Here is a 24,697-nt window from a genome sequence, read left to right as displayed (position 1 = left end):
AGGAACCTTAGAGAACAACCGGGAGACCCCCTCCCCTTGATAGGGTGCTTTAGGCTAAGAGGAATGGGGTGGTAAAAGGACTTGGCAAAGGTACCATGAGAGTGTGTTTGCCAATATTGGCAATATTGAGCATTAGCAATATTGCACAGCCAATATTAGAATTGTGATCTTGTGACGCAATGTAACTGGCATTATTGAGTGTTGTGCGTGTGTGGACACGGCTGTACTCATGTCAACGATCTCACTAATTCCAACAACAACTCTGTAGTAGATATTATTGGTGCCCAGGACACAGGACCCTCCCCCAGTAGCTACATGCATTGGCTACTGAGGGCTTACCTCTGGAATCTTCTCTGGGAGAATGATGGGAGCCAATCTTCTCTTGGCTGATGGGAGCTGCCCTGTGGAAGAAGCCTGGGAGAGTATAACCACACCTGGTTATACTTACTGATATGGGGTGTAATGACTTTGGTCAATGACTTACTGATTTGGGAGTGTAACCACTCAGCCTCCTTGTTTCTGGGAGGGACAACTCTGTGGTGCCATCTGTACTCCAGAGCTCCACATGGGGTCAGGCTTCTGAAGCTAGATTCCAGCTGAGACCACAGCCCAATTAAGCTCCGTCTCCTACCCTGTGTCCCTTACTTTCTTTTACCTGAGAACCCCTCTCTCCACCCAATAACCTGTGCACACCCGCATCCCTGTTTCAGGCTCTGCTTCTGGGAAACCTGACCCAAGATGAATCCTCCATAGTATTAGCTAGAAGTCACACAGCTTGTGAACGATGTCATCAGAACTGGACCCCAGATCTTCTGACCTCCAAGTTTACACTCTCACCATTCAGCCCTGCCCCTTCTCGCCATCTCTGGGTACGGGGCCTTGTGGGGGCTGAGTAATATGTCTAGTATTTGTTGCTTCTGAGCTCACCATATGGGAACCATTAAGTGTCTGTATTCCTACCGGGATCCTAGGTTCCTGCTAACCCTCATCCCTCTCTGGGGGCCCACAGGAGCAATGACTCAGGCCTCACTGAGTGGGAGTGTTCCCTGCAGAGTTGCTAGCAGGCCCTGTGACTGCAGGGGTCCAGGAGGCTCGTGGGAGTGAGGGCCACCAGAGATCAAGTTCCTATGTAGAGGGCATATGGATCCAGGTCTGGCCTATTGATGTCTACTCCCCGACCCAGGGTCTCTCCTGCCATCCTGGGTGTGAGCACAGCAGGAAAAGCTGGTTCTGAGCTCACAGCCTCCTAACACCTCATATGCTGAGTGGGTTGAAGGTTTCAGATGCTTTATCCTGTTTTAATACTCATACCATTTTGCAGATGAGGAAACAGGCTCAGAGAAGGAAGGTGCCTTGGGTCAGGATTGCCCGCCTGGCAAAAGGCCCAGCAGAGACTCAAGTATTGGGACTCCTATGTGTAGCACAGATGTCATCTGCAGGAAATTTTCCAATCCCCACCGTGAGAGCCTTTGTTCACGGTGGTCTTTTCCGGAGGGCCCTGCTGCCTTCACTCTGAAGGACTGGCTGATTGGGGCCAGCCTCCGCATATCCCGCAGAGAGACTGGGCTGCCTATTCCCCAGACATAACTTCCAGGAAGTGTGACCCTTAGACCTGGGCACTCGGGGTCTCTGACCTTGTTCGGTGCTGCAGAGCAGAGCTTTTCAGACTGTGCTGAAGGACCAGATTTTAAATCTCCCAATCTGCTGTGGACCAATGCTTTTGTAAACTACAATAAAAATGAATTACTAGAGAAGCGAAATGTTAAAGAAAAACGCACAAAACAAAGCCCCAGTTTTTGTTTAATTAGATTCAAGAGGCAAAATTAGGTGGTCAAGTTGCTACAAGCTTCCTAAATGCTTCTTCGATTTCTATGCTAACCTAGTCAGGGTGCAGAGTGCGGCTCTAGGGCTGGATCTGCTTTGCGGACCATGCTTTGGGCAGTCCTGCTTTAGAGAACCCCTGCTCACTAGGGGTTCCTGACACCTTGTCACCTCCCTCACTTCTAGGCCACACTCAGGGTAAGCAGGACTTTGGAATCTTCTATTGAAATGTCCACATCCGTAAAGGGTTAGTATCCAAAATCTATAAAGAACTTACCAAACTCAATATCCGAAATACAAATAATCCAGTGAAGAAATGGGCAGAAGACATGAATAGACACTTCTCCAAAGAAGACCTCCAGATGGCCGACAGACACATGAAAAGATGCCCAATAGTGTTTGTTATCAGGGAAATACAAATCAAAACCACAATGAGAGACCACCTCGCACTGGTACGAGTGGCTAAAATCGACAACTCGGGAAACAGATGTTGGCGAGGATGTGGAGAAACGGGAACCCTCTTGCACTGTTGGTGGGAATGCAAACTGGTGCAGCTGCTCTGGAAAACAGTATGGAGGTGCCTCAAAAAATTAAAAATAGAACTACCCTGCGACCCAGCAATTACACTACTAGCAATTTATCCAAAGGCTACAAAAATACTGATTCGAAGGGGCACATGCACCCCCATGTTTATAGCAGCACTAGCAACAACAGCCAAAGTATGGAAAGAGCCCAAATGTCCATCAACGGATGAATGGATAAAGAAGACGTGGTGTATATATATATATACAATGGAATATTACTCGGTGATGAAAAAGAATGAAATCTTGCCATTTGCAACAACGTGGATGGAATCAGAGGGTATTATGCTAAGCTAAATATCATAGAAAGATATCATATGATTTAACTCATATGTGGAATTTGAGAAACTTAGCAGATGAACATAGGGTAAGGGAAGGAAAAATAAAATAAAAACAGAGAGGGAGGCAAACCATAAGAGACTCTTAAATACAGAGAACAAACTGAGAGTTGATGGGGGTGGTAGGTTAAATGGGTGACAGGCATTAAGGAGGGCATTTGTTGGCATGAGCACTGGGTGTCATATGTACGAGGTGAATCACTGGGTTCTCCTCCTGAAGCCAAGACTACACTGTATATTAACTAACCTGAGAATACAAAAAGAAAGAAAAAAAATGGCCTCATCCTGCCACTGTGCCCCGTGTGGCCATCTTCTCTGGGTCTGTTGTGCCAAGGTTAGCCCGTGCCATTGGCAAGCATGACCAGGGAGGCGGGGTTATGGACAGAGGTTGGACTGGAAGGCTTAGTTGTCCACACATGTGCAGGCAAGGCCCTGTGTGGTACAGGGCTGCCGTGAGAGGGGTGTGAGTTGCGTGTTAGGGGCCTCCCTTTGTTGTCTCCTCTCACCTCTTCACAAATGTTAAGGGCAGACCCGCCTCTGGGCTTATGATGTTTCCTGCCAGATTGGGACTGATGAGAAGCAGAGAGGTGGGGGCCAAGTACCTGGGCTTCTGACAGTCACCGCTGCTCACTAAGAGTGGCTCTCCGTGCCCCTTGTGGCACTCAGCCCATGGACGCTGCTGGCCAGCCCTTCCGGCCAGCCGTGTCCCTGCTTCTCCAGACCTCACACAGCTTGTTTCCTCTCTCATGTAGCACCTGGTTGGGGCCCTTTGGTGCTCTTGATGGCTGGTCTGTTTGCTGTGTTGGGGGCTGCCCCGGCAGTAGTCTGAGGTCCCTGGAGGGCAGAAGAGCCTCCCCCACGTCCATCCAGCTCTGGGGCCACATGCACGGTCTTGCATGGGGAAGTTCTCTCATTGCCTTGGCTCTGGTTCTGAACTAAAACAGTCCCCACAGCGTCCTAGGATCTGAGTATTTGCTGTGTGTCTATTTCCTCCACAGACATATTCTCCAAGGGCAGGGACCACAGGCTACCCTGTGAACTATGGGTCTTGCTGAGAACTTGGCTCTCTACTTTCTTTTTTTATTATTATTATTTTTTAATCTTTATTTTTGAGAGAGAGAGACAGAGTGCAAGCAGGGGAAGGGCAGATAGAGAAGGAGACACAGAATCCAAAGCAGGCTCCAGGCTCTGAGCTGTCAGTGCAGAGCCCGAGGTGGGGCTCGAACTCTCGAGCCATGAGATCATGACCTGGGCTGAAGTCGGACTCTTAACCGACTGAGCCACCCAGGCGCCCCGGCCCTCTCCTTTCTTTATCAGTAACTCCAGCTGGGTTTTCAACTCAAATGTGCTTGACGTTGGCCTCGTGGCCCCCCTTTCCCCACACCTGGTACCTACTTATTCACACACATATTTATCCACATGCACACGCTTATTCACAAACACTCACAAATATATACGTCTATGTGCACAGCTGCACACACACTCACACACGCACAGGCACACACAACCACAGCTTGTCTGTGCTACCCTGTCCACTGGGCTTGGATGGGGCTCAGCAGACAGAGAACCCGGGGCTTCCAGACGCTGTCTTGCCAGATGAGAGGCTGAAGGGCTTTTATAACTTCCTGGGGCCGTTTGCTGGCTTTCTTGATAACACGAGCTGAGTCCATTTTTCAAGGCTGTAAGCCAGACCAGACATCCTGGCCTTTTGGGGACTCAGTGGCTGATGGAGTGCCAGGGCATGGCTTGCTTCTCTGTCTTCAGGACTGGGCTGGCAGCCTGACGTATCTTTGAGGCTGAGGGACTCGGAGCTGGAGGGGTTCTTGAAGCCTGCCATCGCTGAGCCTCCCCCGGGTCCCCCACATGTCTGTGCCAGCGTGAGCAAGTGAGACATGTTAGGGCAGCCCCTGGGTCAGCCGGCGGAGGAAATCTGGAAAGCTCCATCTTTGACTGCCTCAGGCAGCAGCAGAGGCCAAAATCAAGACTTTTCTCGCATGCTTTGGGAAGGCTCAAATTGATAGTGGATGTGAAAATGCTTTGCAAACTATAAAGTCTTGTGCATCATGAGAGGGGATGTTCGTTTTTAAGACCACAGTTCAGGGGCGCCTGGGTGGCTCAGCAGATTAAGCCTCCAACTTCAGCTCAGGTCATGATCTCATGGTTCATGAGTTGAAGCCCTGCATCAGGCTCTGTGCTGACCACTCAGAGCCTGGAGCCTGCTTTGGATCCTGTGTCTCCTTCTCTCTCTGCCTCTTCCCTGCTCACTCTCTTTCACTCTCTCTCAAATAAATAGACCTTAAGTTTGAAAAAAAAAAAAAGACCACAGTTGAGCATTTTTTGTCTTCTCCGTGAGTAGCGGACCTTCTTCCAGGGCCTTCCAAGGACCAGGTCAGCCAAGGGGTGACTCTTGGGCAGTCAGCACGATGCTGGGTGCCCATCCCCAAGCTTGGCTGTTGTGTGGTCTGCGAGGAAAGCAAGAGCCAAGGAAAGAGGAGGGGAAAGTCTCCCTGCATAGTTGCAGATAGGGCTGTAGATGCCAGTGGTCAGGTGGGGAAAAGAATGGTCCCCTCTTGCGCCAATGTGCCTTTCACAGACCCTTGGAGCAGAATGGCACTTAGAGAAACATCAGTGATTGCACTTAGACAGTAGTTGTGGGTTACGATTATGGTCATAATAGAAGCTTCGAGATGCAATCAATCGCCTTATGTTTACTATGGTTACTTAGTATGATGGTCAGTTTTTTGTGTCAACTTGGCTGTGCCACATGCTTCGATATTTGGCCAAACATTCTGAATGCTTTTGTGAAGGTGTTTTTTCCATGAGATCAACATTTAAATCAGTGGAATTGGAGTAAAGCACATTGCCCTCCATGTGGGTGGGCCTCATCCAATCACTTGAAGGCCTTAATAGGACAAAGACTGACCTCCACTGAGCAAGAAGGAATTCTGCCAGCAGACTGCCTTGGGAGTCGAACCGTAACTCTTCCTTGAGTCTCCAGCCTGTCAGCCTCCCCCATCGGATTTTGGACTCATCATTCCTCCACAATCACATGAGCCAATTCCTTAAAATAAATCTCTCTCTATTATGTATACACACATCCTGTGCGTTCTGTTTCTCTGGAGAACCCTGACCAGTAGGCTTATCTTCATAGAAGGATAGAGGAATGGAGACAAAGGATACCCAACATCTCCATATCAGGAGGGCCAGCAGCCCCCCAAGCTCCCAGCTTCTCTGGCCTCCTTGACCACAGGGGGTGTGTACGGCTGCCACAGTGGGAGCCAAGGTGCTTGCGGGTCACCTTGACACAGAAACCACAGCTTTTGCTCTCCATCGGCTTTTCATCCTGTGTGAGTCAAGGAGGCCCAAAGCCTGCAAGCCCGTGTACAATGTTTCATGTTTACTATGGGTTCCAGGAAACCAGGCGGTGGGAAGCGGGAGGTCAAGGTCACTTCCGAGCAGATCCAGATCTGATGTTAACCCTCAACACTCAAGGATGCACTCCTTGTTGCTGACAGTTCTTGTTGTTCCCAGGGCCTCAACTTGTTATGATTCATGGATGAAACAGGACCCAGAGGGAGACAAAGGAGTTAGCGTTCAGTGGTTGACGCTCAGGAAGCAGGAAGAGCTCTCAGGGAAGCCCCCTTCAGAACGAGAATGGCAGAAGGCAAGGATCTGTGCTTGCCAGAGCTGGGCTTTGTGGATATGTGAAAGGGCCTTCTAAGCTCCACTAAGTTTCTCTTAAAGTATTGGGAAAACTCAGTGGTGTCCCACTCGAAGTCATGGTGTGGGGACATGCACTTTATGTCACACGGTGGCGAAGGCAGGAGCAGGACCCTTTCTGGGCTCCAGGAAAGGAGCTATGGGTGGGGGGATGAGAACTGAAGAGTCCAGACTTGCTCCCTTGTTTCCCTCTTGGTCAAAATACTGGGGGTGGGGGATGTGCGTACCAGATGGGACAGGTTTGGAAACTCCAGAGCGGATGGGAACACCTTGCCGTGCGCTGGGGAGGAGGCCGAGCCCTCCTCGGAGAGTGGCCTGCACCTCCAGGGAGAGGTCATGACAAAGTAAAAATGATGGCGAGGCTTGGTTGTGTTGAAAGGCCCTGAGATTTCCCTGCCCAGCCCTGCTCCAGCCTCCCATGGGCCCTGTAGGGTTTGGAGGAGATCCAGGAACATGCCTGTGGCCCCTAGAGAGTGGCAGGGAGGGGGCTGAGAGGAGCATGCCAGCTAGGGGACCACTGTGAGGTCAGGCAAGGGGACTCCCTGACCTCATCCTTGACAGGAGCTGAGAAGTGGGCAGTGAAGTGTCAGGGGCCAGGTTGAGAGAACGGCTGAACCTCTTTTAAGGGCCTGTAGCCCCGTGACCGTTCAGACTGTAGCCCCAGTCGCCGGGCCTGGCTCAGCCTGGGAGGGACTGAGATTGGGCTTGGCAACAGCATCTCACTCATTGGTCTGGCATCTCCTGTTTGCATCTAGATGACCTCTCCTCATCGCACTAATTTCCAGCAAGCTACTGGGGTCAGTACCAGTTCCCGGTAATGACTGATGTGGACAACAGCCTGAGACCCCGTCAGCTCTTTATTCAGCACCGAGGCAAGTCAATGGGCAAACCCCGGCCATTTTTTGCCAGAGGGCCAGCTGGAGAGTGGGCAGCCTCGGTGCTATCGTGGGTGGTCCCAATATCACTTTCCTTTTCCTTTCTGATCAAACTAACAAATCCTTTTCCTCTGCCTTAGAGTTAGGTGTGGAGAGCACAAGGTGGCAGACAGATGCCCCACAAAGTCCCCAGGACTCCAGTCTGATGAAGAGAAACAAAGCAGTCTCAGCGTCTGACAGGTTAGCAAGAGAACCCCGCCTGCTGCCCCCAGTGGGGTCCCCTCGATGTCCACAACCATACTGTCTTCCCTCCAACGTGGTGAAGGGGGCTCCAGGCCCCCAGGGCCCTTTCCCAGCCCTGAGTTTGTCCATGGCCTTGGTGGTAGAGGTGGTGCACGTGCCCAGGTGCCCTGCCTCTGTGAAGCCCCCTGTGTCTGTTTCCTCCCCTGGCTGGGTTAACTAGACCCAGAAGACCACAGCGAAGGGCTGGCTGCAGGGGAGAGGGGACCCCCGGGCTCAGTGTTGCACACCTTCAGTGGATATCTAGGGATTCTAGTTACACACTAAGGGGGAGGCTTCCCTTGGGTTGGGCCCCCCTGGAAAGAGGCCAGAGACAAAGATTAGGGTGTGAATGATTTATTTGGGAGGTGAGGGAAACTTCGATAGACAGCCAAAGGAAGACAACCAATGAAGGATGTGCCACCGAGCCCATTCCCAAGTGGGCAACGGAGGCTCAGTCCCGTCGGAGAACTCAGAAACGGCGCACCTCAGAGTATTCCCACCTGAGGGGTGAGGGAGCTGGGGTATTTGTCCACCACTCCCGTCCATACGGATAGGAGGCTGCCCCTGGGTAACTAACTTTCGAGGACTTCTGACTGCTCCTATGTGTGGGCTGAGTGGGCTCTCACAGTCAGAAAAGCCCACCGTCCGTGGGTGGCAGGTGTTCCCGAGGGGCACCCTTCAGTGTGGAGATGTCAACGTGGAAGAGAGATGGGCGAGGGCTGACAAATATCTGCTCCATTGCTTGGGCTACTTCTTCAGCATGCGGTTCCTGTCTGTGACTGGCTCTATTCCTGCAGTCTCTGTATGTCTGGAGCTCCACTTCGAGACCTTTCTCCTCCCCAACTCCCGGTCACCAACCACCTTCTCTGGGTTGGTCCTTCCTGGGTTTTGCCCACCAACTCCCTGGGTCCCTCCTCTCCTGCTCTAATGGCAGAACCTGGACCCAGCAGGCCTGCAGCTCAAACCACAGTGCGTCTTCTTTGTGGACAAGCTCTCCCTTACCCAGACTGATTTAGACTCCTCCTCTACCTTCCGTGGCTTCCTGTTTTTTTCAGGATAAAACTAACCTCTCTTACTCTGGCACCTTCATCTTAACGCTGACTTCCCTCTTCAGATTTATGTTGCAGAGATCTTTTACGCCCTGCTTTAATCAGTGTGTCCTGAGCAGTAAGTCTGGAGTTAGCGGTCTCTGTGTTCTGCCACATCCCACCACGGATACCTTGCCTTCCTTCTCTACTTAAGCAGAACTACATCCTTCAGAGACTTATCCAGATGGAATCAGAAGTCACACGAGCCCACGCTGAGTCTTCACTTATTATGACTCACAGGTGAAGGCAGGACCCAAAAGAAGGGGGGGCATGGAGAGAGGGAAAGGGAGAGGGAAAGAGAGGAAAAGAGGGAGGGAGAGAGAGAGAGAGAGAGAGAGAGAGAGAGAGAACACACCAAAGACAAACGAGCACTTCACTGAGACGCACAGATTTCCCGGGGGCTTGCCAGTCAGCTTTGTATGGCTGGGCACACCAACAGGACAGCAGGGAGCCTAAGCCAGATTAGAAGACAAACTTTTCATTAGGGAGAGCCATTCTGGTCATTGTCCTATAAGCAAAAACAAGGCTGGAGATCAGAGGGATGCAACAAAGCAGGCAGTTCTTGGAAGACGGCCAACAATCCCAGTTTGAGTCCAACATCGAAATGGAATATTAGTGCCACTGAACTGCACGCTTGAAAATGGTAAATTTTAGGTATGCTTTTGCCACAATTAAGAAACACGGGGTGGGGGGGGCGGAGAAAGAGAAAAGAAACATGAAAAAAAGAAAGAAAATATCTATGTATTGAAATCCCCATCCCTAACAATTTAGAATGATGTAATTGTTGGGGGTGGGGTTGAAGAATGGCATGGCTGAAGGAGAAAACTTCTGGGTGATGTTGATAAATATTCTTTACAGTTTTTCAAGACCCAGTGTTCTGGCACAAACCGGTAAACTGGATCAGACAGAAGGCAATTTCTGGAAGAGAGAAATAAGCATCTGGACAATTTTTATAAACACCCCCTTGGCACCAGGATGGCGTGCTTGCTGCTGACGTGTTTTGGCCAGCACACGAGCAGTCTGAAGAGAAGCACGCTGGGTACGAGGGCCAGGCTTGTCCTGAGTCCCACTGAGTAGGGGAGGAAGGGAAACACTTTCTTGCCTCTACCAAATCCTGCAGCAAGAGAATGCTCAGTTTGGTTGAGTGAGAAAGCTTGGGGGAGGTACAGCGTTGCAGAGATGGTCCAACTTTCTCCCTGTGAGAGGAAACAGTCTCAGGTCCTCCCAGCTGGAGGAAGGAAAGCCATCCTCTCCAGCACAGCATCTGGAGGCTCTGGCCCCAACTTAGCGAAGGCTTGAAGGTTTTAAGAGTTTAAGAGCAAACGTGGCACCTGCTTTTTGGAAGCCTGGAGTCAGATAGGGAAGAGCTCTCACTGTCCTCAGGGACCTCTGGGAAATGTGGTTGGAAATACCATTCAGGGACAGGAGCTTCTGGGGAAGCCAGGAATTGCTTGCTTTTCCCAAACAAGCCTAAGTCAAACCTGCAGTTTCCAGGCAGCCTCGGTCAGTGGGGAGGACCTATCCTGTCTCCAGCAATCCGGGGGGGGGGGGGGGAAGCAAGACACTGAACCCACTCCTCAACTAAGGCCTTCCCACTCCTATATATCAAAATAAACTGGACTCTACACCCTAGTGTCACAGCCTCTAATGGCCCAAAGCATTCTCTGGGTGATTTCTGTGGACCTTAGAAGGCCACTTTCCTCATGGTCCTTTTGGTCATAGCTTCTGTATCCAAACATCAAATCTCTACTCTGTTCCTATGTCATAACCTGGGTGCACTAGGACTTTTCACTGTTTTCCCCCAAATTGTTGCCAGACCCAGGGGTTCATTACCCTTATGGAGAGTTTGAGGGGTCATGTACCCATCTTCCACTGATCTTGAAAGTTCTTTTCTCTGCCTGTGTCTCCCTCTCCCCCGTCTCTCTTTCTCTCTCTCCTCTCCCTCTCAGGAGCCAACTCCGTCCTTGTTTTAGCAGAGTGCTTTTCTTCCTCCACTCAGATTTTGGCACCTGCCGATGGTCCTGCCCACGGCCGCTCTGTTCTCCCCCACCAGGCTTCTCCAGGCAAACCTTCCAAAGAAACATGATGCTCTCCTCAAGAGGGACTTCTGATCAGTTCAACTTTCTCCACGTCTTTAATTAGAAACAATTTAGTCCAACTGGGAAAGAGGCATCTTATCATCAACTAGCCAAATTACTATCTCCTATAAGATAGGGTAAATCAACAAGAGAATAGAAATGATTAACCTTGCAAATATTTGTGATGCAGAATCCTCAAGTCTTCAAAGATTTTTTTACAAAGAAGGGTGAAAATGCAAACCCCATCAAAGTGTGTTTTAAATCAATGCTTCTCAAATTTCAGTATGTGCACAGACCCCCTGAGAATCTTGCTCAATGCATATTAGAATTCAACAAGACTGAAGTGGGGCCTAAGGTTCTGAAAAAAAAAAATTTTTTTTAAGTTTATTTATTTATTTTTGAGACAGAGAGTGGGAGAGAGAGAGCACAAGCAGGGGAGGGGCAGAGAGAGAGAGAGGGAGACGGAGAATCCCAAGCAGGCTCTACACATATAGGGCTCAAACTCACAAACTTGTGGAGATCAGGACCAGGGCTGAAACAAAGAGCTGGACTCTTAACCAGCTGAGTGACTCAGGCGCTCTGGGTTCTGCATCTTTCATAAGCTCCCAGGTGATGCTGTTGCTGTGGGTCCACGGACCATACTTTGAAGAGCAGTCACAGACCAGTGGTTTTCAAAGTTACCGCCATTGGAATTACCTGGGGGAGCTTAAGAAATATTAATGCCTGGACCCCACCCCAATATTCTCATGTGATCGAGAATGGCTGAACATTGGTATTAAAAAAAAAAATTCACCTTCAACAAATGATGTTGGGAAAACTGGAGAGCTACGCGCAAAAGAATGAAACTAGACCACTTTCTTACACCACACACAAAAATAAACTCAAAATGGGTTACATATCTAAATGTGAGACCTGAAACCATAATAATCCTAGAAGAGAGCACAGGCAGTAATTTCTCTGACGTTGGCTGTGACAACTTTTTTCTAGATAGGTCCCCTGAGGCAAGGGGAACAAAAGCAAAAATAAACTATTGAGACCATATCAAAATAAAAAGCGTCTGCACAGCTAAGGAAACGATCAACAAAAGTGAAAGGCAACCTACTGAATGGGAGAAGATATTTGCAAATGATATATCTGATAAAGGGTTAGTATCCAAAAATGCATAAAGAATGTATACAACTCGACACCTAACAAACAATCTAATTAAAAAAGAGGCAGAAGACACAAACAGACATTTCTCCAAAGAAGACATCCAGACGGCCAACAGACCCGTGAAAAGATGCTCAACAACACCCATCGTCAGGGAAATGCAAATCAAAACCACAATGAGATATCACCTCATACCTGTCAGAATGGCTGGGATCAAAAATACAAGAAATGAATGTTGGTGAGGATGTGGAGAAAAAGGAACCCTCATGCACTGTTGGTGGGAATGCAAACTGATGTAGCCACTCTGAAAAACAGTACAGAGTTTCCTCAAAAAATTAAAAATAGAATTACCAAATGATGCAGTAGTTGCACTACTGGGTATTTACCTGAAGAACACAAAAACACTAACTCAAAGGCTTACAGGCACCCCTATGTCTATGTAGCATTATTTACAATAGCCAAATCATGGAAGCCCAAGTGTCCACTGATAGATGAAAGGATAAAGACGATGTGGTGTATGTACAATGAATATTAGTCAGCCATAAAAAAAAGAATGAAATCTTGCTATTTGCAACAACACGGATGGATCTAGAAAGCATGAGGTTAAGTGAAATAAGTCAGAGAGAGACAAATACCATATAATTTCACTCGTGTGGAATTTAAGGAACCGAACAAATGAACAAAGGGGAAAAAAGAAACAAATCAAGACATAGACTCTTAACCATAGAGAACAAACAAATTGATGGTTACCAGAGCGGAGGCGGGGATGGGTGAAATAGGTAAAGCGGGTCACAGTACACTTACCTTGATGAGCACTAAGTAATATATGGAATTGTTGAATCATTATATTGTACACCTGAAAAGTATAACCCACTGTATGTCAATGGCACTGGAATTTTAAAAAATTCAGGGGGCTCTGATGTAGGGCTAAGGTTGAGAACCAGTGCCCTAAAGTAAGCATCAAGCACATGGATTAATATTTTATCTTTTCTTTCTTTTTTTAAAAGCTTATTTAGTTTTGAGAGAGAGAGAGAGAGAGCACGTGAGTGTGCATGGGGGGGGGGCAGAGAGAGAGGGGGACAGGATCCAAAGCAGGCTCTGTGCTGACAGCACAGATGTGGGGCTCAAACTCACAAGCTGCAAGATCACGACCTGAGCTGAAGTTGGACGTTTAACCGACTGAGCCACCCAGGTGCCCCTTATCTTTTCTTATTTGCGGTACTTGGCATGGGTAGATAGGAGGAAGACAGTCTTCTCCTAAAGGAGAGACCAATTGCGACATTCCCAGTAGTCCTCAAGGGCTGTAAGGAGAATCCCGTAGGAACTCAGCTCTTTGATTGTGGTGGTGACGGAAAATGGCTTTGTTATCTGAAGCCAATTTAAAAGGACATGCTAATGAACAAAATGACAAATCAAGCTAAAATAAAAAGAATGAAAGAACAAAGTGGTAAGATGTAAAAAAAGGTATAAATTAACATACAAAAAAGCAAGTTTTAGGACAAATTAGATACAGTAAGAATAAATGTTTATAATCAAAAATTAAGCTGGATAACACTCAGGTCGAGTATATGAAATACCCAATATTTGATCCTGTGAAACCTACAGCAATATAACAAATTCATATGGCTCAAAAATAATGTGGTTAAAAACCAGAAGATACAATGATAGAGCAAAACAAGATTAAAGGTTAAGCATCAGCCTCAGAGAGAAGTCCCTCTGTGCAAGACAAGAGCAGTGCTTTGGGCTCGGTGCCCACTTGTCTATTATAAGCTGGTCTCACTGAGGCCTGGAACCTGGGGTGACAGGGACCCCAGGGAAGTAGGCTCTTGGCACTGGCCTTCTGGTGTTTGGCTGTATGGCCTGAGACACCTGCCAGGACCCTTAACTGCTCTCAGAGAGCACCTCTAGATGGCTAACTAGCAAGTTGTTTATTTTGACCCACTGGCAAATAGCTTATAGACTGCCAAGATTCTTACTAGAGAAGACTTGGAGGAGGGTACTTCTGGCAGGCTGGTCAAATTTGCAGATTAAATTCAATTTATTAAACATTTATTAAATTCCTCCTCTGTGCCAAGCCTTGTAGAGGGTACTGGGGATATGGCAATAAACAGGACATCTGAGTGGTATATTTAAGGTCTGGTGGGGTTAGGGCCCTGGAATGGGGTGAGGGAGTGCTGCAGGTTGGGTCCCCCAGAAGTGGACTCTGAGATGAGGTTTTAGCATGTGGAGCTGTTGGAGCTCTGGGGATCAAACTCTGTGAATGGGAAGGAAGCAGGATCAAGTACTGGGAGAAGCTGGGCTGCAATGCAGTCTCAACAAAGGTCTCAGCTGACCTACGCAGTGCTCTGAGGCTGAAATGGCCCTTCACAGTTGTCTAACGTCACAAGGAGAGTTCTGAGCCTCTATATCCCCCAATGACCAGTCATTGGATGTGACTATCCTGTTGGGTGAGGTAGCTATCTCCAACCAAGGGTAGTTTCCAGGAAGAGATAATAGCTCAGGGAAATCAGCCAGAAGCACTCTCAGCAGATGGGACAATGAGTTCTGATGGGGAATCTGGTGTTACATCATAATGTCCATTACAGGTGGTATCTTAGTTTGTTCAGACTTCTCTAACAAAATACCACAGCCTGGGAAGCTTATAAACAACAGAAATTTGCTTCTCATGGTTCTGGAGGCTGGAAGTCCAAGATTGGGGTGCTAACACGGTAGGGCTCTGGTGAAGGCCCTCTTATGGGTTGTGACTGCCGACATCCCATCGTGTCCTCACATGGTGGAAGGGAGTGAGCAATCTTTCTTGGGTCTCTTATTATTATTATTAAAAATTTTTTTAAACATTTATTCACATTTGAGAGACAGAGAGAGACGGAATGCAAGTGGGGGAGGGGCAGAGAGAGAAGGAGACATAGAATCTGAAGCAGGATCCAGGCTCCAAGCTATCAGTACAGAGCCTGACACAGGGCTTGAATCTGGGGCCTCTCATAAGGGCACTAATCTATTCATTTGGACTCTGCTTTTAGAACCTAATCACCTCCCAAGGGCCGCATCTCTAATATCATTATCTTGGGGTTAAGATTTTAACATATGAAATTTGGGGAGGAGGATACATAAACATTCAGTCCATAGCAGGATATATATATATATATATATATATATATATATATATATATATGGCTTGATAGGGTCATTCTGTACAAGATCCTGAATGTGAAGTGAATCAATAAATGGTTGGTTGACTGGATCATCCCTACTGGTCATCTACGAAGCATCAATAAAACAAACTCATCTTTGATTGCCCAGACAGACGTGATGTATCCACAGTGAAATGAGCAAAGTCTTGAGTTGGGTGGCACGTGGAAGATGTGTAACGCATCACTCTCCCGTCTGGACTCCATACACAGACAGTGGCATGCAGAGGGGACAAGGGTGAGGCGAGGTCTGGAGACCAAGCAGGCCTTTGCCATATTTGAAGAGTCAGTGGCTGCTTGGTACAAAAGAGAAAAGACTCTGTGGAGAGGGTACGAAGCTGTCTCAAAGTGGATCTGGGGAAGAAGGCAGAACCATCCTTAATGGAGAGAAGACTTCGTGTCAGTATCAGGCGATAGTTCCTAAGGTAAGAACTGGCAGACAAGGGAGTGGGGTGAACTTCTCTTCCCTGGTGACAGCTCAAGAGATGTAACACGATCAGGAGGACATTTTTAACATTAAATATGGAGGGGCGCCTGGGTGGCGCAGTCGGTTAAGCATCCGACTTCAGCCAGGTCACGATCTCGTGGTCCGTGAGTTCGAGCCCCGCGTCGGGTTCTGGGCTGATGGCTCAGAGCCTGGAGCCTATTTCCGATTCTGTGTCTCCCTCTCTCTCTGCCCCTCCCCCGTTCATGCTCTGTCTCTCTCTGTCCCAAAAATAAATAAATGTTGAAAAAAAAATTTAACATTAAATATGGAGATATTGCTAAGTTAAACCCATCTTGACCATTCCTTGTAGTTGGAGACTAAGATATGATAAACGAATGATAAAAAAAAAAGAGATTTTTACAGATTTTCTAGAAACCATAAGAAGAAACTGGAGTGGGGTTGGGATAGTTTCTGCAGAGGACAGTCACAGCGATGAAAAGGGAAAGGGTTTGAAATATGGATAAAAGCAATGAACTGAAACCATATGTCCAAGATATTTTGGGGCACAGCACCTGCTGTTGCATACAAGCACATGGTGAACCCACAATGCATCTCCCGAGGGTCTAGCGACCTCACCTGTGGGAGAAGTTCTTAATCTTACTTGTTCAATGGCAGACTGATGAAGCCAATGGACTTATTTCAGTATAATGTCTTTACATTCATGACACAAAATACTTAGATTACAAATACAGTTCTCAAAATATTAGCAAAACATGTTTCTAATGTAGTAGAACACATTACAGAACCATATCTAGCAATGGATTTAATAATTATTGCGTTTTTAAGTCGTGCTAAACACACACATCTCTAAAAATATCTACAAAAGATATGTACAAGCATCATGTGATAAGAAAACAATGTGTGATTTGGTGATAAAGGCACAGGCATTGCTGACACTATTATGGGTTGTTACCTACATTCATAATTGAGGGAAGTGCTAAATGCTATTATATTAATTAAACATTAGTTTAGCTACACATTAGTTAACTTTTTTTCCACCCCAGTTCAGGAGTCCCCCAAATTCTGTCCAGTCTGAGGACCCCAGGTCAAGGGTCCCTAGAGTGACCACAGTAGGGAGGCAACAGTCAACAAGGCTGGGAAGCCATTGATGGGTCAGATGTCAAAGGACCCATACTGTTGATGGGAATCTGGTCGGTCTCTGATACTGCCTACCCTCCATAACTCTGTAATCCTCTCTGGCATTCAAGGTACTTTCTTTTTAATCAGATAAGGAACCATCATCCCAATGAGGTTAAAAGTAGTAAATACAATTTCTTGATTTCACTTCTCCGGTGAGGGTTTCCCCCAGGGAAGAGTCAAAAGCTTTAGACAAGGATGGAACATGATAAGCTCGGGAGAAGGTGTGAATCCAGAATACACCTTCACCACCTTTCCCCAGCATGTGTGGTTCGTTTGGAAACAGAAGAATGTTGGGGCACCTGCGTGGCTCAGTTGGTTAAGCATCTGACTTAGATTCAGGTCATGATCTCCCCATTCCCTGGATTCAAGCCCCAGGTCGGGCTCTGTGCTGACAGCTCAGAGCCTGGAGCCTGTTTCAGATTCTGTGCCTCCCTTTCTCTCCCTGCTCCCCCCACTCCCTGCGCATCACGCTCTCTCTCTCAAAAACAAATAAACATTAAAGAAAGAAGGACAGAAAGAAAGAAAGAAAGAAAGAAAGAAAGAAAGAAAGAAGAAGAAGGAAAGAAAGAAAGAAAGAAAGAAAGAGAAAGAAAGAAAGAAAGAAAGAAAGAAAGAAAGAGAGAAAGAAAGAAAGAAAGAAAGAAACAGAAGACTGTTTTCCAGAATTAGGGACCCCTGAGTTAAGTTCTGGGGATTTCATGATCCACTTTCCTTTCTTGTGTCAGTTCACAGTGTTTAATAGAGATGCATTTCTATCAGAAAATAGCCCGATTTCACGTTGGAGATTTATCAAACCTGGTGTGACAGAGTGACTCACTGATCTCAATTCTCCACTTTCTGTATGCCTTCATGCCTTTGCTAGCGCTTCATAGTGGTCAGAGTTACTCCCTGACCCCTTGACGCTGAGTATGATCATGTGACTTGTTTTGGCCAATGGGATGTTAGCAGATAGGTCACAAGCAGAGTGCCTGCGCAGTTGGAGTTACCTTTTGTGCTCAGTGCCTTTTGTCGTGGGAAGAGCATTTCCTGGGTAACCACCTCGCGTGGAAAACATGGAGACACGTAGGGCCTATCTGGACCTGGCCTGGAACTTGGAACCAAGCCCGGCTGAGCCAGCCTTAAATTAGCCACCTTGCAGCCATGGGAGCATGAGAATTCAGTGTTTTTTTGCTGTATGCCACCGAATTTGGAAGATGGTTTTTATCACAGCACGATTCTAGGTAGAGCTCGTACACCCAGAAATGTATTCTCAACGCAGTTATGGCTTACAATAAACTCACGCTTTAATTTATCCATTGCTTAAAATTCTATTATACAAAGTTTATGCCAAAAAAAGATGCCTATTCGTGTATTTAAGTTCGATGTTTATATATTTTTGGACTCTGGCCGTTGGTCACTCAGGATATTTCTGTGCATTGAATACACATAAGCTGATATAACACAGAAGGAAATAGTGGAGTGGTAGTGAGGGAAGCAGAGAAGACTGTTCGATGTTAAATTCAGCAAATATTTATAGAATTCCTATTATATGCAAGGTACTTTTCAAGGCACTAGAGACACACGGATAAAAATCCTTGCCTCGGCGGAGCTTTCCTTCTAGTGACACTTATTGGGTATGGGAATTATTCTGTTCCATAGCAGAACAGGGCTCTCAGTAGCAAACCATAAATTATGGGAGTGAAATGGACAGGAAGAATAAGGAAAGTTCACACCCACTGAGACTTTAGGATGTGGAAGGGACCATATCATGAAGGGAAAAAATAAGAAATGGGCAAACGCTCAGCAAATAAGTAGCAATGGGTTTTACTCAGAATGGGGAGAGAAATCTCTCTCTCAAGTGGGAAACCTAAAAATAAAAAAAAAAAGAAAGTCAAGTCAGAGACAGGAAGTGGCTTTTCTCTTGCCAGGAGTTTACCTCAGAGTCAAGAAAAAGGAAAGAAATGGACTCTTAAGTTGTTATGAACAGTTATGGCCTCTACCTCCTAGGTAAGGTAATCAGAGACTCTATTACTAACCGTACCTACGTCGTCACATGTCTTCTACTGCTTCCAGGATCTTTTTTTCTTGAAGAGTTGTAAAGCTGTCCTAGGTAACCTGAGTGATCTAAAATATCCACTCTACCGGGCAGCCCTAGTGCTGATTCTGGCCTTCTCTTCTTTTTTTTTTTAATTTTTAAACAAATTTTTTTTTAATGTTTATTTATTTTTAAGAGAGACAGAGACAGAATGCGAGTGGGTTAGGGGCAGAGAGAGAAGGAGACACAGAATCCGACGCAGGCTCCAGGCTCCGAGCTGTCGGCACAGAGCCGGACGCGGGGCTGGAACTCGCGAGCTGTGAGATCATGACCTGAGCCGAAGTCGGACGCTCAACCGACTGAGCCATCCAGGCACCCGTCTGGCCTTCTCTTCTGGCCACTTATTTCCACGACATCTGTAGAAGAAGTGAGAAAGACAGATAATTTGATGACATAGTCAAACATCTAAATATATGGAAGATTCTGGAAACAACAATGGCATGAAGAAAGTATAAATTTATTTCTCATTCACATAAAAATATGGCGAAGATGGGGCGCCTGGGTGGCGCAGTCGGTTAAGCGTCCGACTTCAGCCAGGTCAGGATCTCGCGGTCCGTGAGTTCGAGCCCCGCGTCGGGCTCTGGGCTGATGGCTCAGAGCCTGGAGCCTGTTTCCGATTCTGTGTCTCCTTCTCTCTCTGCCCCTCCCCCGTTCATGCTCTGTCTCTCTCTGTCCCAAAAATAAAATAAACGTTGAAAAAAAAAATATGGCGAAGCTGTCTGCAATGGGTGTGGTGCTCCATGCTCTCGGGGACTCTGGCTTCTTCTCCTGTTGTTGCGCCTCTTGTGGCCTTGACCTCTTGTCCAAGATGGCAGCATTTACACTCCGGGCAGCACAATAAAGAGTAGGCCAAAGAAGAAGAGAAAAAGGGATATTATTGCTGCTTCTTAAGGAAGAGACCATACTGCCATTTACGTTCCATTGGCTGGATTTTAAATGTCTTGCTTCTCTCAGGCACTTAGGGACGTTGAAAAATATAGTCTTCATCTTGGGTAGCCACGTGTCCAGACAGAAATTAGGGGATCCAGCACGATAACAGAAAGGATAGCTACTGGGGATAGGCTAGTCAGAATAGGCGAGGCTGTGCTGTGGTACAAAGAAACCCTAATATCTCAGTGGCTTGACATAACTAAACTTTATTTCTTGCACAGGAATCCAGGTTGACAGACACTCTACCATCACTGAGCTGACTCACCGGGAACCCAGGACCTCCAGGACCCCTGTAACAGGAGAAGAGAAGGCATGGAGGGAGGACACGGGCTCCTGAATGCTTCAGCTCACTGGTGATATCACCTCATTTCTGCTCTCAGCGCCTTTGCCAGAACCAGTCACCTGGCCTCCATCTAACCAACAGGGAGGCTGGGAAACGAGGAAGAAACATTTGATTATTATCAGTGAACAATAAATATCTAAATATCTCTGCCGTGGGCTAAAACCGTTGGATTCGGTTAAAAAAATGCGTACGTATCGCTTCTTGGCCTTTTGGCTAAGAATCAAGTGCAAAAACATGTATACGTGTATATGCATATACAATGATTAATTGCTAGAGCACATTAAAGTTTTGATCGACCGTGTCAGTATTTAACATTCCTTTCTTCCTCTCAGCTGGCTTACATGTGGCTCGGAGCCTCAGTTTCCTTCTAGCCCTGTCAATTTGCACTTTTCTTGTATCCGCAATCTTGAAGAAAAGCCGCGAGAGTTGATGCTAGGTTTCCCATCTGACACAGTGGAGGCCTCCTTTTAAACAATAATAAAAATAGCCTCCATTGATGTTGCTGTTTCTTTCCCCCTTTGTCTCATCTGTTGAAAGAGCCAATTAAACAAAGTGTGTGCTTTCGGCGCCTGTTCTGTGCTCATTTTAAGATTTAATCAACCCTCTGAACCTGCAGCGTAACCGCCTCATAATGTCAAGTTAATATATTGAGATCAGCTCAAACCCACCATTCCCAAGGGTGGTTTTGTTTAAAGGCGAGTGGTAATTGAATTTCTAAACAACTGCCAAGCTTTCAAGGTACCAAAATAAACATTATCCAAACAGAAACTTACCCTGGAGTCTTTGGTTAACTTATGCATACTTTAGGAAAATAGAGGTTGTAACAATTTTTTTTTTTTTTTTTTTAAAGAAGGGAGCTACACTCTTTGCTGTCCCTTTAAAAATTAATCACCATCTGCCCCCATTTTGCAAGGGGCATTTTTCAAATCTGAACAGCCAGATTTACAAATCGGGTAAATCAGCAGCTGATTATTCATCGAGACACAGTTTGCTTTATAGGAAGGCGTTTCAGTCTCCTTTAACCCCTGAGCTCTATCATTGCTCAACTGAATATCTTTAGGGCTGCTCACTGCCTGCGGAATAATGTCTAAATTCTGTAGCCTGGAGTCCTACACTCTCTGTGATCTGTCTCCAACGCAATTTTCAAGGCTCGTCTCCGGCTACAGAACCCTTTCCCCTTCCAACCGAGCATACACCCTACTCATCAGTCGTATCCCACAGTTCACCTCTTGCAAATGTGTTTGACACTTTTCTACTTGGGTACGTGTTGATTCTATTCCCTTAATCTGCAATGCTCTTCATCTTAAATCCATCCCTTAGAATCCCACCCCAGTCAGTAACCTCTTCTTGTTCCTCTCAGTTGTGTTAAATGTCACCTTTGTGCTCGATAACACTGAGGGACACATTTATCGTATACTGCCCTCCTCCTGTCTTGCGTCAAAATAATTTATGTTTGGCTTCCACGTGAGAGCGTAAGTTCTGCAAAGCCAGGAAGTATTTCTGTTTTTTTCTCTCTGCTTTGTGTTCATGAATGTTTACGGAATACCTACTAAGTGCCTGGCCCTGTGCTGGAAGCTCCGAGCACAGATTAGGCCCCGAAGAATCCCATGCAAAGACTGGTTGTAATATTGAAGGAAAAGAAGAGATGGATGAATGAGCTTAGAAATAGCAGTACAAGATGGGATGCACCTAGAGGGTTACAATATCTGATGAACGGTTGTCTGCAGCATGACTGGTACATGATAGAATGTGAGGACCGTTTACAAGAAGGAGGTGCTGTCACCAGCTTGGGAAGAGCTTCTTGGAGGAGCCTCACCAGGAATCTGGACGTTCGTGGACAAGGAGACGGGATATGTAACAGCATGGCAAAGGCAAAGGAGAGGTTTAGTGATGCTCAAAGGGAAAGGCAGATGGCTTTTGATACAAAGTATTTGTGAAGGGAATCGTCAGGGACAGATGAAAATTGGGGGAAAAGGTACCTAGAAAGTCCTGAATTTCCAGAAGAAGGAATTTGGACTTTATTCAATAAGCACAGGGAGCCACCGAGGGCCACTGAGGTTAGGTGTGATGTGGCTGTGTTCTTCCTGGGGGTGTTAGCCTGGCATTGATTGGTGCGGGATGGTGGGAGAAGTGAGAGATCATCCCTGATGCAGGAGCAAAACTGAGGGACTGAACTACGGCAGCAGCCGCCAGCATGGAGGGGAGGTAGCGAGCGGGTGACCTTGGGCAGAAGTGAAATCACCTGGACTTATGAACGAGGGAGATGACCAACCCAAGGTCAAAAGTGGGTACTGAGCTTTTCAGTCTAGAAGCCTGCAGAAATGGCAACGCTATATCGGTGAGGGGCCCCTAAGAGCAGGACCGGATCTGAGCATGAGGGGCCAACAGGAAATCCAGGTGGGGGGCTACAGGCAGTAGGAAACGTGGGCTGGAATTCAGGTAAGGGGCAGGGCTGGATATAATTAATGTTTGAAGAAATATTTTCAAATTTCAAGCGTCACTATATGTTAGCACTTTATGTAATTATTTTATGTTTTTAAGTTTATTTATTTATTTTTGAGAGAGAGAAAGCATGCGTGGGGGAGGGGCAGAGAGAGAGGGAAAGAGAGAGAATCCCAAGCAGGCTCCACACTGTCAGTGAAGAGCCCGACGTGGGCTCGAACCCATGAACCGTGAGATCGTGACCTGAGCCCAAGTCAGATGCTTAACCGACTGAACCACCCAGGTGCCCCTGTTAGCATCTTACTATTGCAATGTCTATGCATTTAATTATTGGAACATCTTTGTATGGATATTTAAAGGCATCTTTAATGGGATATAATACATGTACTACTATAGATATCATCCATTTAAAGTATACAATTCAGTGAATTTTAATACACTCACAGGGTTGTGCAACCATCAACACAATGTAAGTTTATTTTAAAAAAATTTTTAAGGTTTATTTATTTTTGAGAGAAAGAGAGACAGAGTGCAAACGGAGCAGGGGCAGAGAGAGAAGGAGACACAGAATCCGAAGCAGGCTCCAGGCCCCGAGCTGTCAGCACCGAGCCCGAGGTGGGGCTCGAACTCATGAACCATGAGGTCATGACCTGAGCCAAAGTCGGACGCTTAACTGACTAAACCAGCCAGGTGCCCTAAGTGTGAATAGTATTGATCACTTCTCAAAGAAAGTCCATGCCTGTTAGCAGTCACTGTCCATTCCCCCACACCCTCCTCTCAGCCCAAGGCAACTGCTAATTTACTTTCTGGCTCTATAGATTTTCCTATTCTGGACATTTTAAATAAATAGAATCATACAATACGTGGTATTTTGTGACTGGCTTCTTTCACTTAGCATGTTTTCAAAGTTCATCCATTTTGTAGTGTATATTGTATACCTCATTCTTTTTTATTGCTGAATGACATTCCATTGTTTGGATATGCCTTATTTTGTCTGTAATTCATTAGTCATTGGATTGTTTCCACTTTTTGACCATTATGAATAAAGCTGCTGTGAACATTCACGTACAAGTTTTTGTGTAGATGTATATTTTCATTTCTCCTGATTTTATGCCTGGAGGGGGATTGTTGGGGGATATGGTAACACTGTGTTTACTACTGTGAGGGACAAACTGGTTCCAAAGTGATCGAACCATTTAAAATTCCCACTGGGGCGCCTGGGTGGCTCAGTCGGTTAAGCGGCCGACTTCGGCTCAGGTCATGATCTCGCGGTCCGTGAGTTCGAGCCCCGCGTCAGGCTCTGTGCTGACAGCTCAGAACCTGGAGCCTGTTTCAGATTCTGTGTCTCCCTCTCTCTGACCCTCCCCCGTTCATGCTCTGTCTCTCTCTGTCTCAAAAATAAATAAACGTTAAAAAAAAAATTTAAAATTCCCACCAATGATGCACAAGGGTTCCAAATTCTCCACATATTTGCCAACACTTGTTTTTGCCCATCTTTTTGATTGTAACCGTCCTAGTGGGTATGAAGTGCTCTCTCGTTGTGGTTTTGATTTGCATTTTCCTAACAATGAATGATGTTGAAGATCTTTCCTTTTCTTTTTAAAAAATATTTATTTTTGAGAGAGAGAGAGAGTGCATGTGCGCTAGTGGAGGAGGGGCAGAGAGGGAGGGACATTGAGGATCCAAGGCAGGATTTGTGCTAACAGCAGAGAGCCTGACGTGGGACTCCAACTCATGGACCGTGAGATCGTGACCTGAGCTGAGGTCAGACACTTAACTGACTGAGCCAGTCACCCAGGTGCCCCACCCATTTTTAAATTGGGTTGTCTGTTTGGTATTGAGCTGTTCTTTATATATTCTTGGTATGTTTCTTTTTAGATATATGATTTGCTAATATTGTTTCCCATTCCATGGATTGTCTTTTCATCTAGGGCGTGCGTGTGTGTGTGTGTGTGTGTGTGTGTGTGAAACATTTATTTGCAGCATGAAAATTTTTATTGTGATGTCCAATTTATGTATTTTTTTTCTGTCATTGCTTCTGCTTTTGGTGTCATACCTAAGAAATCATCACCAACCCACGGTCATGAAGTTGGCAACTATGATTTCTTCTCAGATTTTTACAATTTCTGCTCTTACATTTAGGTCAAGTTAATTTTTACGT

General features: G+C 46.5%; 1 long non-coding RNA gene across 1 annotated transcript in view; it reads left to right on the top strand.

Moving 5' to 3' along the window:
- LOC147582657 (uncharacterized) overlaps positions 1–20,243 on the top strand; it is a 79,731-nt gene extending 59,488 nt beyond the window's left edge. The window contains exon 5 of the long non-coding RNA XR_015249387.1: positions 19,973–20,243. This is a non-coding gene — a long non-coding RNA (uncharacterized LOC147582657). The remainder of the gene's footprint in view (positions 1–19,972) is intronic.
- Positions 20,244–24,697: the final 4,454 nt, after the last annotated feature.

This window comes from Puma concolor, chromosome A3, assembly GCF_028749965.1.
Source record: "Puma concolor isolate L17-30 chromosome A3, mPumCon1.1.hap2, whole genome shotgun sequence".
NCBI classification, from domain to species: domain Eukaryota; kingdom Metazoa; phylum Chordata; class Mammalia; order Carnivora; family Felidae; genus Puma; species Puma concolor.
This window is presented reverse-complemented; position numbering and strand designations above follow the sequence as displayed.